General features: G+C 47.8%; 1 pseudogene; it reads left to right on the top strand.

Annotated features, from left to right (window-relative positions):
* The first annotated feature begins 5,069 nt into the window (after window positions 1-5,069).
* LOC118852857 lies at window positions 5,070-15,883 on the top strand (annotated as a pseudogene).
* The last annotated feature ends 1,837 nt before the right edge of the window (window positions 15,884-17,720 follow it).

Below are 17,720 nucleotides of genomic sequence, written 5' to 3'. Positions count from 1 at the left end.
GTGTGTGTATACGTGTGCATGTGTATAAATGTAACCTTGCATTTGCTGCAAACAGAGAGATACCTAGAGATAAAGAGATCTATAGCTATATATCTCTGAGTCACCTGCATAGAGATGATAATTAACCCTATGAGAGCTGGTGAAGGGTGTGTGTGAGCACATGTACATATCTGTGTGTCTGTGTTTATGTGTGTATGTAAGAGGGGATTGGCCAATGAGACCAACCCTTATGAGTGTGTGTAGGATGTCAAACTGAGGCACTTTCATGCTGGACACCAGGGCATGTACAGACATTCTGGTCTATTAAACATGTGGTGAGGAGATGACACTCTGATCGATGATGGAGCTAGAACTGAGGTGTATTCCAAGGGTTTACTCCTGGGTCTGGCTTTTTCCTTCCTGACATGTTCAAGTGAGAAGGAGGGGACTGAGTCTTTGGTAGTAAGGCCTTATCTCCTGACTGGAGCTGCCGTGAGGTGCCCAGATTGTTCTCCAGAATGGTCAGACCAGTCCGTACACCACCAGCAGTGCATCTGTGTCCCTATTTTTCCACAGCCCCTCCAGCGTTGGTCATTTTCCTTTTTTATGTGTTAGCCAATCTAATAGGTATGAAGTGGAACCTCAGAGTTATTTTAATTTGCATTCTTCTAATCAATAGTGATTGAGAACATTTTTCCATGTGTCTATGGATAACTTTGATTTCTTCTGAAAACTGCCTGTTCAAATCCTATGACCATTTATCAACTGCAGAATAATACAGCATAACTTTAAAAAATAAATTTAAATAGAGCACGACAAGGCTTCTGAACAGAGATGTGAGGTAGTTTCTCAGTAATAACCATCATGCCCAAACAGGTGAGACAGAGTTCAAGGGAAAAAGATATCACTATGGACTGGTGCAATCATTGAAGGCTTCTTGGAGGAGACAAGAAGTGAGAAGACCAGTGGGATGGGGAAATGCATTCATTTACTGTAGGGAGAGAGCATCATGATGACACAGCATTTTAAAAATGTAGCCATCCTTCAAAAGTGAATATTCACAAATGAGACAGTCAGCAGGTCAGGGCTCCAACTATTTGAGTGATTTCCATTGTGACCTGGCTAGTTAACACAACTGTTAAATTGTAATAGGAAATACCTTTTGGATGGAGTGGGCACAACAAAGTCCCTTTGGTGAACCTAGCCCTGAGAGCTTGGAGTCAGTGTCTATGGAATGAATGGAGTGTAGACAGGCTCCCTTTTCCTTACCCTAGCACAGCCAGATTGTTAAATGGGAAAAAGGACATTCTGAGGTTGGGGGAAGGCAGTTAACTTGGGGCAAATATAGACAAGAATTCAATATGGGAACTATGAAATGTCTGGTCAGCCTAAGCAGCTCAACCACAGTAGATCAGTGTTTGGCGCTGAGTAGGAGCTTACTAAGTACTTGTTGACCCACCAAAGATGGCCCACAGGCTGGATTTCCTTGACAAGATAGTAGGCAGGTGACAGATGTTTATTGTCCTCTCCTTTTGCTCGGCTTCCCTTAACCCCCACCCCAAGTGCTGTGGACATTATGGCAAGGCTCCCTCTATGTCAATGACATACTCCTTCATGTTCCTGCCCCATGCTGGTCAGTAATCAATCAGCCCTCCCCTCCATACTACAGGACTTGGGAAGGAAAGAGGTTGGTCCATGTCTTAAGGAGCTTCAGGATAGCTTAACACCAACGTCCTTCTGTGCAGTCTTCTTACCTGTCTGCAGCTTTCCCTGGTCTCAGAAACAAACATTCCCTTTAAAAACCACTTGATGGTGAAACTTTGTGAAGAGCCAGCCCTACTGCCCTCTCTGTATCCATCACTCCCAGCCTTTTCTGTTCCTTCATCAAATGTTTATTAGATGATTGAGTGAATGTATCTCTATCCTTTCCACCCAATTCGTGCAATGCTCATAGTGAAAGAAATATATGTAAGAGGTAGCCATGGCTAGCCACCCTACCCCAAATGGTCTAATGACACAGGTGTGGCAAGAGTGGGGAGGATGTATGTGTGCTTGTGAAATGGAACCAATTGAACCAGAAGGAATGGGCTTTATCAGCGTAGTCCAAGGCACTTGGGCGGTCTCGGACTTTGTTATCTAATTGCATGATTTCTTGTATTTATTGTACATGGATTAAGCAGACAAAGGAAAGTGAGGACATATGTACCCAGATGTCAGTCCAGTGGGGGCCCAATGATGGTTCTGGTTCTGTTCAGAACATGACCTGCTGAGTCCAAGGGACACACAACGGTTAGAGTATGTAAAATCTTACACTCAGGAGAATAGAGAGATCCAGAACCCTTCAAAAATGCATCAGTCTGGGGGCAGCTAGGTGGTGCAGTGAGTGGAACACCATCCCTGGAGTCAGGAGGACCTGAGTTCAAATCTGGCCTCAGACACTTGACACACTTACTAGCTGTGTGACCTTGGGCAAGTCACTTGACCCCAATTGCCCTGCCTTTCCCCCTCCAAAAAAAAACAAACAAAAAAATGCATCAGTCTGGGGTAAGCGAAGCCCATTCACTCCTGAGTGCACCAGTCATGAGTAATTCAGATGAGGATAGACACAAGGGTTGGCCCAATTCCTTTGGAGTCGGCTAAATGTTCAGTGGACTCACTAGTCTTCAGATATTTTCATCTCTGTGTTTCCCCTTTTTCCTCTTGGGAAGGGAGTGAGTGTGACTAAACTACACCACAGTCAAGACTGGTTGAGTAACTAGAAAATGTCCTAATTGCTGAGGGCAGCAGTAGGAGAAGAGTGGACCGTGACACTGAGGGAATCTAGCCTGGTTTGGTGTCCTCATTAAAGAGTAGGATCCCAGAGTCCCTCCAGGATACTGAGTCAGTGAGCAATAAGGATTTTTCTCTAACCCCCTTTTCCTCTGGCTCAAAAAATGGAGAAGTCAACTATTCCCATAGGAACTTCGGCAACGGAGGAATTGTTAAAATTGCATAATTCAACTCAACAAGCATTTATCCAACTAGATTCAGGCCAACCTAGAGACCTAGCCTGGAGACCTTACTCTACAAAATGTGGCTCAAGAAACTGAGGATTTTTAGATTGGAGAAGAGAAGGCTCAGGGGAACTGGAGAGCTGTTTCCAACGATCTGAAAGTCTGTGGAGAAAGAATTAGACATGGCCCCAGAGGCCAGATCTAGGACCAATGGGGGCTTGTTAAGAATTTAGGTTCAATGAAGGAACATTCCCCCCCAGCAATTTAAGCTCCCCAAAGTGGAATGGGTGGCTCCAGAGAGAGTGTGGTGACTTCACAGGGCTGAGGGTCTTCACGATGGTTGGGAATCTCACAGGCTTGTTGGGGATCTCATAGGAGGGATTAAGTTCAGGCTCAGGTCCCATCTCTGTGCCCAGGCCTGGAATGCTCTCCTTCCTCAACTTTGTGTCTTACAATCCCAGAACTTTCCAGTTGTGACTCTGGGCTTTAGGGTAAAATACTTCTGTTTGGCAGTTAAAATCCATCACAATCTGACTTTCTTTCTAGACATATTCACTTACTTACCCTTGTGCAATCTACATGTCAACCAAAGAGGCCCCCTGGCATTTCCCTGATGGTGACACTCTCTCTAGCTTGGTGCAGGGGCTGGAGTGTGGGACGTGGAGTCAGGAAGACCTGAATTCAAATCCCAACTCAGACACTGACCTGTTGCTTAATTTTTCTGTGCCTCAGTTTCCTCACCTGTAAAAAGGGAGTGACAATCACAGGGCTGTTGTATCACTTGGGTTAACCTATGTAAAGTGTTTCTTAAAACCGAAAGCACCCCACTCCATGGATACAAAGTGTGTTTGCACACCTTGACTCATTCAGGGAATTTTTTGGCCCCAAGGAAGGGAGCTAAAGCTGAGAGCTGGAGTGTCACATGGCTGGTAAATGGCAGAGTTGTGGTTCTTTCGATCACAGGGATCAGACCTGCATTGAGTCTTAGAGAAGATCTACCCCAGGGCCCCTTCACTTGGGTTCCTCAGAAAGTCCACAGACTTGGGTAGGAAAAAATGCCACCTTAATTTTCCCCATTAGCATTTCCCTCAGCTATTTAAAACCATGGTTTTGAGAAGCCACAGGGGTCCACGACACACACACATAATGCCAAGAACCTCATTTTTCCCTATGAGGAAACTGAGGCCCAGTTGGGAAAAAATGACTTGTCCAAGGTGTCACAAATAGTGGTAGGTACCAGGATTCAAATCCAGGTCTTCAACCTCCAAGTTCCATTCTTTTCCCACAGTGCCAAAAGCAATATAAGAAGAAAATGACTTTAATTGCAGCAAGAAGGATTAGAGCTAGGCAATAAAAAAGAGCTCTAAGACCCCAAGGGTCATGGGACACAGGATCAGATTACAGAAGACTGTTATGGATTGCCATGCCTTCAGGCAGATGCCCACCTCACAACTAATAGGTACCTGAAAGGCTGTGGTTGAAATGCTCATTTACATCATGGCCTGTGCCAGGGTTAGTTAACCCCAAGGTTAACGATTCCACCAATGTAATTTAGTAACAGGGTGATCCGGGATGCAGAGGCAGTTTGGCAAAGTCTCTTCTTCTTGGATCTTAGCTTTCTCATGGATTCTGAAGTCTGGCATTTCCTTCAGTCTGGCTCTCTCTTGGTTTGAGCCAGAAACTGCCAAGACCCTCACGGAGCAGGACCCAGGGAGCACCTGACCCAGGTAAACAGAACTGCTGAGACAGTCTTGATCCCCTCCCTGGAAGAGTTCCCCTAGATGAACTGAATTCCAGTCTCAATTCAAAATCGGTATGTGGTGGCTGTGAGCATCTGCATCAGGAGGGAACCAGGGTTCATATCCATACTAACCAATGATAGCTTGGTAAGATCTAGAGCTGGTCATCTAGTGTCTCCCCCTTCTTTTACAGGTATATAGAAGGAATGACTTGCCCAAGGTCACACAGATAGTGAGGTGCAGAGCTAAGACGGGACTCACAGCCTCTCACCCTGCATCCAGAGCTCTTTCTACTGGCTACACCACCATTGCTTCTTGGGGCTGCTGCCTACACAAACTCACCTCAGTCTGGGCCCCCATGGCCTTTGCGGAATTCCTGGAACACATTGGCAGCTTGGGGAGGTTTCAAATCTTTCAGATCATCTCTCTGTTCTTACCTGTCATATGTGTTACCCCTCACAATCTTCTGGACAACTTCACAGGAGCTATTCCCAACCATCACTGCAGGCTCCCCTTCCTGGGCAATGCCACTGCCTCCCTCAATATCACCAGAGGTCTCGGTCCTGATGCCCTTCTGAGGGTCTTCATCCCCCTGGACAAACACCAGAAGCCAGAGAGTTGCCGTCGCTACCTCCGTCCACAGTGGCAGCTGTTGGAACTCAATGTATCAGTCCCAAATGCCAGTGAGGCAGATACAGAACCTTGCCTGGATGGTTGGATCTATGACCGCAGCGACTTCACCTCCACCATTGTGTCTGAGGTCAGAGGCTCCCTCCCTCTAACTCCCCTCTCCCTTCCCCATCTCCATGGGTACTTCTTTGGAGATTCACCCAACACTCACATAGCTGAGCCTGTTCCAAATGGCTTCTTTAGGACTGAAAATATTTCCTTCCCATCACATCTCTCCTGACCCCTTCTATGCTTAATATAGAGGGCCTAAAGAGGACAAAGCTTTTTCTTGAATGCCAGCACAGTTACTATGGTCTGTGTGAGCTTGGGGAAGCACTTCCCTTGCTGGGGTTCAGTTTTCAAGTATGTGAAATGAGATGGTCTCTCCCACTGACATCCCTGGTTCTGAGGGCCTTCTCAGTCCTGATATTCCATGTTCCAAGCCCCCTCCCAGCCCTGACAGTCTATGAAGTAGCTTCTCTCAACCTCTGCTATTTGCTTCCTTTTTGATATAGTGGGATATGGTGTGTGACTGGCAGTTCCTGAAGCCCATGGCTCAGTCTATATTCATGGTAGGCATTATGATTGGAGCTCTTATCTGTGGCGGTATCTCTGACAGGTGAGTGTTTTCTGATTTAAGCTGCTCTCACTCCCCAGCTCCATACAGATCCCTCAGAACTGGGGACAGAGATCTTGGGGGACCCCCGCCCACCTGTCACTGCACCATGACATCTTTGTCCCACCAAATTGCCTTAGATTCACCTCCTGTATCACAGGTTTGGGCGGAGGCTGGTCCTGAGCTGCTGTTACCTGCAGTTGGCCATCACTGGCACCTGTTGTGCTTTTGTCCCCAACTTCTCCCTTTACTGCTGCCTATTATCAGCCTTTGCTGTGGCTGGCATCATGATGAACAGTGGAATACTCAGTAAGTATGGTGTCATGGACCTGTCTGAAACCCTGAAATCATGCCTCGAGACCTTTGCTCAGACCAAGGCCTCATAACTTCTGAAGTGAAGTTGGCATCCTTCTCACCCTGGAGGGTACATTTCCAATGCCATCTCTTCTACCGATTTCTCTATGATCTATTCTACTTCTCCATCTAGTAGCTAGGTTTCCACAGAGTCTCATTTGAAAACTCATATACTTACATGTTCTAATTTGCATCATTTTTTCTGTGTTTGTGTCTCATCTTCCCTACTAAACTGTAGTCTGCTTGAAGGCAGGCATTGTATCTAGTTTAAATTCTCTCAGTATCTAGCACAAAGCCATGAACATAGTAGGTCCTTAATAAGTGTTGAATTACTGAAAGATGAAAGGGATGCTTGCATAATGAATGTATAGAAGATTGAATGGATGGATGTATGGGTGGATGAGTCAATGGATGGATGAACAGATAGTGGGATGAATTAATTAATGAGTGAATATAAGGATAGAGGGAAGAATGGATTCATAGATAGGTAGATGGACTGATGAATGGATGGGTGGATCAGTTTTTAGACAGATGGATTACATGCTGCTGAACACTAGAAGACAAAGCCATTCATTTATGTTGACTGTATTCACTACAATTTACGATATGTAATTTCACATGGGACTTCACTGCTGCATGGCAATCCTTTTATTTTTCTGTGATTGACTCTTTATCCTGATCTCCATGGATTCACTTCTAAACCCTTCCCTGTCTCCCCTCTTGTCTTTCCCATTTCCTCTCCACAGAGAACCTTGACTCCTATTCTACTGAGAAAATAGAGGCCATCTGTCTTTAGCTTCCTCTTCTCTCCCATTTCATGTCTCAAAGCCCCTCTTAACTATTCCCCATTTCCCTTCCTTTGCTGTAGTTTCTGATGAAGAAGTGACGCTTTTCCTTGACAAATCTAAACTCTTCACTTGGGCTCCTCATTCCACCTCCTTTCATCTCATCTAGGACCTTGACTGTTCAATCATTCTTTTCTTCCTCTCATCTTTAGTCTATCCTTATCCACTGACTTCTCCACAACCAATAAATGTGCCCATACTTTCCTTATTCTTAAAACGTCCTCACCTTCTTGGACCCTGACATCTCCCCCAGTTATAATCCCATATTCTCCTCCCTTTCACTTGGAGTCAAACTCCAAGAAAGGGCTGTCTTCTCCTGATTTCTCTGTTTCCTCCCTTCCCATTCCCTTCAGCCTATGACCTATGACCCCACCACTTGATGTAAATGACTCTTTCCAAGATTGTCAATGATTTCTGGATTGTTCAAAGTGAATGGCCTTTTCTCAGTTCTCCTTCTTCTTGATCTCTCTGAAGTGTTTAGCACTTTCCATACCATATCCACCCCCCACCCCCACACACACTGCATCCTGTCTTGGTTATCCTCCTATGTATTTGATTATTCCTTAGTTTCCTTACTAGATCTCCCTCCTCTTTCATTTCCTGAGGCAGCTAGGTGGTGCAGTGGATAGAGCTGTGGACCTGGATTTAGGGAGACCTGAGTTCAAATGTGACCTCAGACACTAGCTGTGTAACCCTGGGCAAGTCACTTAACTTCGGTCTGCCTCAGTTTTCCCATGGTTGTTGTGGGGATCAAATGAGATAACATATGTACAGTATGTCATCTCAGTACTTTGTAAACTTCAAAATACTATCTAACTGCTGACTATTATTATCCAATAACTACAGATGTTGCCTAAAGCTCTTCTCTATCCTCCATGCAGGGAGCTCCCACATCTATATATTCAGTCCTAGCCTGTCTCCTGAACTCCGGTCCCATGTCAACAGCTTCCTGCTGGACAGCTCCCCCAGGACATTCCAGAGGCACATCCAAAACAGAACTCATTATCTTCCCCCCCCCCCCCCCCCGCCGCCAAACTGTTCCTTTCTCCCGAATTCCCTCACTTCTCTTGCAGGTTCCAGCATCCTACTCTCTGAGGTGTGCAAGTTCAGTCATTGCTCCCCTTTCTCCCTCAGCTCTCATATCTGTTTCTTGTACCTTGGCTCCGCATAGCCACCTCCCCCACCTCAAGGTCTCATTCTTTCCACTCTTCACTCTTTACGGCCACCACCCTTGTTCAGGTCCTCATCATCTCTCACCTGGACTATTGCAATGGCGTTCTAATTGATGCAGCTGTCTTTACTGTTTCCCATTCCACAGCTGCCAGTGATATTCCTAAAATGCACAGGTTTGACCAATCTACTCCCTATGCTTGAAAATCTTCTCTGCTGCCTCTGTGAAAAAATGCAAGTTCCTCTTGTTTTCATTTAAAACCATTCACAACCTGGTTTCCACCAATCTCCTTAGTCTTAGGAAGGGACTTGTGGGAACTGAGTGCATCACACTGACTCCACCTAGTGACTCCATTCCGGATCTAGTTCAGGAGACACCTTCTACATATTCCTCATCCCCGTTATAAGCACTCTCTCCCTCTCCAAAGGATGTTGGACATACTTCATATTTACTCTCTGGGCAAACATTTTAACCCCCTTCCCCAAGAGAATATGAATTCCTTGAAGACAAAGATGGCTTCCATTTCTGCCTGATTACACCCAGTGCTTTATACATAGCACATATTTAATACATTTGTCAAAGTAAATAGAATTGAGTAGATAAATGGCTGAGCAGGTGAAATGATGGCTGGATCACTGAGTTAATGAATGAATGAAGTCATTCTTGTGTCTGGGTTTCCTTTCAGTGATGGAGTGGACAAAAACCCAGGCCGCAGCCACAGTGATGACCATAAATTTTCTTGGGTTTAGCTTTGGCATGGTCTTTCTCTCAGGTGTCGCATATGCCATCCGAGATTGGGGCAACCTCCAGATGACCGTGTCCGTACCCTTCTTCTTCTTCTTTCTGTCTTCATGGTCAGTGCCACTGGGGGCTCCACTTGGGATAGATTCCTTATGGCTAAGGTGACATGAGTGAAGAATACCTCTCACTAGGAGTAAGTAAGTAAGGCTGGCCACTGCCACCCCCTGAAGGCCAGCATTGCTCTCTATATTGTCTTCCAACTACAACCAAAATTGGCTGTCATTTTGCCATCAATCAGTTAGAATACCTAGGAGAGATGCATGCTATCTTGTAGGGGGGAAATGGAGGCCCAGAGCCTGTCTTGAAGGCAGTGGCAGAGCCAAGGCTAGAACCCATTCACCAGATCCCCAGGCCAAGGCTCTTTCTGCCGTTCCTCATTGTCTCTCCATCCCATCTGGCACAACCAGGATGCTTTGCTAGTATCTGCTGAGGTGGTTTGCTCAGAGAATACATAAGCCAGGAAGGAGGCCAGATTCCAGGATAGGGGGAGGGCCATGCGGTTCTCTCCTTCAGAATCAGCAGGGCAGGTGGGTCCTCTGTGTTAAACAGGTGGCTGGCAGAGTCTGCCCGTTGGCTCATCATCACAGGCAAAACAGATCGTGGGCTCCATGCACTCAAGAAAGTTGCAGGAATGAATGGGAAGAAGGATGCTAGAGACACCTTGACCATGGAGGTAAGAAGAAAAGTTTAGCTGCTTTAGAGAACTGAGGAAGCAGGTTGGACATAGCCCAGTGACCCCTTTTCCTGTCCATGAGGCAGTCTGGGGCAGGCTTGGCAGGTTTGAAGCTCTGTTTTGACCACGAGGCTCCCACTGGGTCAGGAAAGACAAGATTTGGGGTGAGGAGACTGGCTGTGATATATTGGGCAAAACATTTGCACTCTCAGTTTCCCCCAAAAGTCTCAGAGTTGGAAGGGACCTCAGAGGTCATCTGATCCAAATAACTCCTGACTTTCCTATATATACACATATATACATATATACATACATATATGCATACATACATATGTACATGGTCAATACACACGCACAGACACACACACACACACACACACACACACACACACACACACACACACGCATAAAGACCTCTCTCCAGTGAGGAAGGACCCATCACCTCCCAAGCCAGTCCCTTCCCAATGCAGACATTCCTAATTCTCAGGAGTTTTTCCTTCTATCTAGCCCAAATTTGCCTCTCTTCAGTTTCCCTCTTTGCTCCCAGTTCTGGTCTCTGGTGCAAAGTGAATGTTAAACTTCTCCTCCTCATGAAAACCTTTCAGATATTCAATGACCACTATCACTTCCCCCCACACCTTCTCTTTTCTGGCATAAATATCCCCCCTTCTCCCAATTGACTCCTAATGGACTCGAGCCCCTTAAACACTCTGGCAGGCCTCCTCTGGGGGTGCTCCAGCTTGTTGACCAACAACATGCATTTTTAAGATGCCTGCTCTGCACCAGGCCCTAGAGACATAAAAACAACAGATGAAGCGGTCTCTGCCTTTACGGAATCTGCCTTTTTGTAGGGGAGAGAGCAGCTCCTTAGTGCTCAGAATACCTACAAATATCTACAAGGTGGTTTGGGAGGGAGGATGCTCACAGTGCCAGACAGCAGCCTCAGCCTGGGTGCTGTATGACTTTTCAGGCAGCCTGAGAGCTCTTTGGCATTTGCATTTGAGCTTGGAGCCCACTCTCTGTAGAGGGAGATGGTCTTTATTCAGGTCTCTTCTAGGACTGATGCCCACAATCAGAAGCAGCTGCAAGCATCAGTCACATCTATCTTTAGGTTTACAAAGCACTTTCCTCACAGCAATGCTGGGAGATAGGGCTGGTGTGTTATCTTCATTTTGCATGTGGGAAAATTGAGTCTCCGACAGGTGAGGTTAGGTGTAGGTCAAATGTGTCCAACTATTAGCGACTCCATGGATTGTAGAGTTGTTTATAAATGATACTGCAGTGGTTTACCATTTCCTTCTCCAGTGGAGAAAGACAGAGATTAAGTGACTTGCCCATGGTAACACAGCTAGTAAGTGTCTGAGGCTGGATTTGAACTGAGGTCTTCCTAACACCATGCCCATCACTCCATCCATCCAGCCATCTAGCCATTTCAAGTTAGGCAGCTAACGCTAACCCTCCCCCTCCCTGCCCTAAGTGACACAGATGGTGTGGGATTTGGGATTGGACCACAAGCATCCTGCTTCTCAATTCAGTGCTCTGTGGCTTTCTCATGGAGGCAGCAGGGCCAGGACCTCGGGGCTGCCAGAATTTGTGTGTCTTCCCTAATGCTTTCCTAATCCTTCCTCAACCTTCTCTACCATTTCCCCCAAAAGGTAGGACTCTGTGTTCTTTGCACAGAGCGCCCCCTCGTGTCCAGGAATCATAACCTCAGAGAGTTAAGTAATCTCTCTGCCTCATTTTACAGATGAGGAAAGTGAGGCCCATACAGGTGCGGCAACTTGCCCAGGGTCATATAGGCAGTAAGCATCGGAGACAGGATTTGAACCCAATTCTTCCGGACTCTCTAAGCCTGTCAGCTCCCATCTAGTGTTCAGTGAAGGACAGGAGGGAAGGGACCCTGGAATCCACAGGGGGTAGGAGATACTGTGGCCAATGCGGGAAATCCTAGTGGCCATTGAGTAACAGGCAGCTGGATCTGATCATAGATTGTTAGAAGTAGAAGGGCTCATCTAGTTTCCCACTTTACAGATAAAAACTGAGGTCCAGAGAAGTTAAGGGACCTACCCAGGGAGGGTCCCAAAGCAGGTTGTGACAGAACCTATTGTTCTGGCTCCTAGGCCAGGGGCCTTTCCTTGAGCCCTGGTTCAAGGGATGCCAGTGGCCATGACAATGTCAATAGAGTAAATCAGGACATGGAAGCCCACAGTCCAGAAAGATTTGTAGAGAAAGATCTGTCCCAGTGACAGTCATGGGCAGAGAGAAACCATGATTATAGAGCTTCTTCTAGGACACGTGGGTCACTATGGCACCCAGCTCTTTCTCCCTTCAGAGACTGACATCTTCCTTGTATCTCCCTTCGTAGATTGTAATATCCACCATGCAGGAAGAATTAATGGTGACTAAGAACAAGCATTCAATGTTGTATCTCTTCCGAAACCCTGAGCTGTGCAAGCGATTTTGTTGCATGCTTTCTGTGTGGTGGGTTCCTCTGCCTGTGGCAAACTAGTCCCAGCTTGGGGACCATAGGGGACAATTCCCAGCTTCGTAGTAGGGAAGGGTCCAGAGTCTGGCTCAGTAAAGAGGGGAGGAAAAAATGTCCACTCTAACCCCTCCCACCATCATCCCCCTTGAATCCCATCCAGCCTGGCAGGAGAGGTGACAAAGCTATCCCAGCCTCCCTAGCCTTACCCACCTGTAAGTACTATAGCCCATCAGTGACCATTGGCTCAGGAAGCTAATGTTTTTAGCATTGCCCCATCGGGGAGCCTCTTCTGGGAAGTAGAAACAGCCTCTGCTAAAGCAAACCATAGAATCACCAAACATCAGAGCTTGGGGGTGGGGGGAACCTGAGGACAAAGAAAGTCAGTGCTGTCACCTGCCTCCTTCTGCTGCCATCTCTCCTAAGGTTTGCCTATGGTTTCACCTTCTATGGAGTTGGCCTGGACCTGCAGAGCTTGGGGAGCAATATTTTCTTGCTCCAGATGCTCTTTGGGGCCATTGATATCCCAAACAAGATGGGTGCCTTCTTTGCCATGAACCACCTGGGTCGGCGCATAGCCCAAGGAGGCTCCATGATCGTAGCTGGTCTCTGCATTCTGGCCAACACGTTGATACCCCAGGGTGAGTCCACGATGACCAGAGGACTTTTCGTCCCTTTGCTCAGTTCCCCAGGCATTTGTAAACACCTCGTATGTGACAGACACTCAGCAAGCTCCTAGAAATACAGACAAAAATGAGAATAAGGGCTTACAGTCTTCTGTTAAAACACAAAAGACTGTGTCTCTGCTCTTCAATGCTCAAGGACCAGGTTTCCCAATCCTTTGGGAGATTAGTGTGTCAAGGAATTGTCCAGTGGTTTTAGTGCCCGGTCTCAAGAACATGTGTATGGTGGAAGCAGGACTCCAACTCAGCCCTCTGATATAGGAGACCCTGGGAATGACTGGCCAAGGTGAGCTCCTCTGTCGCCCCCACCTTCCCTCACTAGAGAATGATGGAGCCAGCCTCCAACAAACAGCACGGAGGGAGCCCTTTAAAGTTTGCAAAATGCTTTATACACCCCATCCCATTTGGTCCTGACAGTAACTCTGGCAGGTACAGGTGTTCTTGTTACCCCATTTTACTGGCCAGAAAACTGATGATAATAGTGACAATGCCAGCTAGCATTTATAGAGGGCTCTAAGGTTTGCAGTGTTTTACAAATACGATCTTGCTAGCTCTGCGGAATTCAAGTCTGGGGCTTCCTGACTTTGAGACAGTGATGCTGCCCTGCCTCTCTCTGAAGATTATAGGTTTAAAATGGACAGGAAACTTTGAGGTCATTTAATCCAACCCCTTTATTTTCCAGTTAAGGAAACTGAGGCCGAAAGAGGTTAGAGGAATTAGCCAAGGTCACACAGATAGTAAGTGGAAGAGGAGGAATTCGGACCGCAGCCTTGGGACTCTCAATTCTGCCCTGCCTCCTATTGATCAACGTGCATTTGTGAAGTCCCTACTGTGTGCCAGGCACACCAAACCATAGATGAGACTGTCCCTGCCCTCAAGGAGGGCATATTCTCTCAGGGAAAACACGGACACACATAAGCAAACACACACTTTATATCAGACACCATCTACGGAGATACAAACTGTAGATAGATACAAAATATTCTCTCTGCTGTCTGGGAAAGAGCAGCTGTCTGAGGCAAGGGGACTTGATTACCGCTGGTTGTGTTCCTCACCGCCATCGTGCTGCCCCTTCACCAACCCTCCCTGTCTCTTTCCCCCATAACTTCCCTATTCCTCCCCCCATCAGGATCCCATCCCTCTTCCCCATCACGCCCCCATCACTCTCCCAACCTCCCCGATCACTCCGGCATCACGCCCTCATCCCTACCCTTCATTATGCCCCCTCGTTCCTCCCCTTCTCCTATTCCTCCCCCTTCCCTCTCTCCCATCACATCCTTCCCTCTCCACACTCCTCCCCTCATCCTGTCCCCCACCTTCCTTCCTCACTTCCCATCGTTCCCACAGAGCTGCAGATCCTGCGGATGATCTGGCCGTCCTGGGGATCAGCTTCCTGGGTTCTGGCTACACCACTTTTTCTGTGTACATCAGCGAACTCTTCCCCACCGTGCTCAGGTAAGGATAGATGACGGCCTGGCCAATGCTGGGGTCTGTTCCCAGTGCCAGGAGTGCCCAGGGCTACCTTGCACCTTTCTCATGTGGGGCAGAGACCTGGGAGCCAGGAGGGCTGGTGGCTGCTGTTCAGCCAGGATGAACTTGCCTGGATTTGCCATTGTCTCTTCTGCTCAAGTTGTGTGGACTCATCCAGGAAGTGAGACATGACACAGGACCATGCCAGGGTCGATCAATGCCCTTTCCACAGGCTCACACATACACACATACACACACACACACACACACACACACACACACACACATGCACAGACACACACACACACACACACAGACATCCCATAGTGATGACAAGGCTTTGCTGTCCATGACTCTCAGCTGCTCCTGTGGTCTCCATTCTCTCCCTGAACTGACCAAACTCTCCCTCGCCCAGCCCCCAATCTCGTAACATACTCTTCCCTAATGATTCTAATTCCACAGGAGCAGTAGCCATCTGCTTCTTCCGCCATTTGCCCACCCGCAGCCTTCCTCCACCCTGACGCCTTTGAATGTCCCTGGGGAAGTGAAAGGGCCTTCTACAGCTCCTCTCTGGGTCTGCTCCTGCAACTGGGGCTTCTGGAGCAAGCTCAGCCTCCCAGTCCTGTTCTGTCCCATCTCCCGCCACACAGGGACCTCTGCCGCTGCCTCGGGAGTGCCAGAGCTTCCCTAGAGGAAGCAGCAAAGGCAGGGACAGTGCCTTGTAAAAGCAGTACGTGAGCACTCAGAACAGCATCTCGGCCACCTCCTTCCTCCATGTTCACTGAGGCTGAGCAGGGCTGTCCATACTGCCCTGTCCTGCTCCACTCTGGCCATCTTGTCCTCCTCAGAATGACTGCGATAGGTGGGGCCCAGATGACAGCGTGTGTGGGCTCTATCCTGGGACCTTTAGTGAGGTTGCTGGGCCAATTCAACCCTTGGCTGCCCCTGCTCATCTATGGAGGTATTTCTGTGACTACAGGCCTGATTTCGCTCCTTTTGCCTGAAACCCTCAACCTGCCATTGCCAGACACTATCCAGGATGTTGAGAGTCGGTGAGTGGGCCCTGCCCTGGGCAGCCTAAGAGAGGAGGGACACTTTGCCACCCTGCAACTGTGGCAGGGTTCTCCATAGACTTGGTGTGATCAATCTCCTGAAAGTACATCCTCCTGAAGGAAGGGAAGCCTTGGCCCTTACACTTACTCTGAGTTCGGAGGGACACTGGCAGCATAGTGAGCCATCTCCTGCCCTTAAGGAGAGTACATTCTACCTGGGCAGGTGAAATCTACTGTTAATATTCCTTCCAGCTCTAAATATTTTTATACTAGTTTCTCTTTCTTTCTCTTTTAGGAGCCACAGAATGAAAGGTGCAGAGCAGGGAGGGAGCACTGTGAAGTCTACAAGATTGTAAGACAGTCCTGAGAGGCCACTGCCCAGGACAGAGATCCAAGCAAGCAGGCTGTTGACATCCTGCCCCTCATGAGCAGCTACACCTTGGGGAGAGTATCTTGAGTCAGGTGTGAGTGGGGCACTGACTGGGGCTGTCCTCTCCCTCCTCCCCACCCTTCTCTCCATTCCCTGGAATTACAATCCAGTCACCTCCTCCCATCAGCCCCCTAGTCTGATGCCCAAGAGCTCTGAGAAACCTCCAGCCTGAACACAACCATGAATGTTTCCTCCTGAGCCCTGATTACAAACCTTAACACCCTCTCCAGTCCCCAGTGCCTCCCCCTTTTCCCTCCTCTCCAGATTCAGGTTTCTTTTTCCTCTGCTCTGGTGCCAGAGACTGGATTTGGAGTGAGAAGATTTGAGTTCAAACCCTGACCCTTCCCAATGTTACACCGAAACTGAAGCCCACCATTTGAGCCCACCATTAATGCCACCATTAATCCCCTTTATACTCTTGTCTTTGTCTCTGCCCTATACCCTGAAATGGCTTGAAATAGCTTAAGGCATAATTCTGGGTGTTGCCCAAGGCTAGTCCCTTGACCCCCCCCTTTCCTTATGATTAAGCACTCGTTATATTCTCTCTTCATCAGCATTATGTGCAAGGATCAGTTGCTAGGGTAAGGCATACCGTTTATTTTAAGGAAACCCCCCCCCCCGGTTACCAAGTAGCCCCACACCCTGGGTTATGGTGCAGCTATTCTGCTAACCAAGCTAGGTCCCCCCGACTCGGACCATAGATCAAGTAAGGGTTACTTTCTGGGGAATTCCACCTCGTACCATCCACCCATTCTAGAAAACGGACCACCCTGTGTCACAGGATGGTCATACCCCTGAATCTAACCATACTCCCAAATTAGCTCTGAACTGATAAGCCCAACCAATGGCTGATCTTTGCTTCTGTACGTCATTGCTTCTGCACGTCATTGCTTCTGCTAGTGACCCTCCCTAACTGTGTCATTGTGGTTTTTGCCTTTATAAGCCTGTATAGTCCCTCAATTCGGGACTGCCTGATTTGAGTGTACTTTGAGTTTGTACTCCAGGTAGTAGCACACTTGGCCAATAAATCCACACTTAAATTTACCTCGGACCCAGGTCTCATCTCGCTGTTATTTTCTACACAATACCACGTCCTGTCTGCATGACCTTGGACAAGTCACTTATCACCCTGGTATCAATTTCCTTCTTTGTGAAATGAAGAAGGTGTGTTTGGACAAGATGACCCCTGGGCCTTTTCCCGGTCTCTATCTTTCATGTGTGGTCTGCTACTTTCTCTTGTTGCCCTTCAGAGGAGGCCATGCGCCAGTAGAACTTGAGCTAGGTTTGGCTGGCATGGCTGCCCTGGTCAGGGTCCCAAGAGGGCTTAGTATTTCTCCCCCTTCCCTCTTCCTCCTGCACTTCTGGGTGTGGAGGAGGGGGGAGGGACCATGTCATGTGCTGCTGATCTTTCCTGCTGACTGTGGGGCTTTCCTAAGACCTGGTGTTACTCATTCCCCCTGCCCCCCAAATGAAGAACCGCATGGGGGCTGGGGAGGGAAAGGCCTCTGGCTTCTTTGCTAACTGGTCTCCTGGTTCTGTCTTGTATGGGCTCTTGATAGACCCAGTCTGCATCCAATTCAACTAACATTTACTGAATGAATTCATTCTGTTCCTTCCCAGTAGAATGTAAGCTTCTTGAGGACAAAAAAAAATGCTTTGCTTGGCACCTAGCATGTGCCTGGCACATAGTAGGTGCATAATAAATGTTTGCTGATTGACTGAATGATTGACAGATGCTCACTGTGTGAAAGGCCCCATGCTGG

Source organism: Trichosurus vulpecula, chromosome 6, assembly GCF_011100635.1.
Source record: "Trichosurus vulpecula isolate mTriVul1 chromosome 6, mTriVul1.pri, whole genome shotgun sequence".
Classification (NCBI taxonomy): Eukaryota; Metazoa; Chordata; class Mammalia; order Diprotodontia; family Phalangeridae; genus Trichosurus; species Trichosurus vulpecula.
Note: the sequence above shows the minus strand (reverse complement) of the source record. Positions and strands in the feature narration are given on the sequence as shown.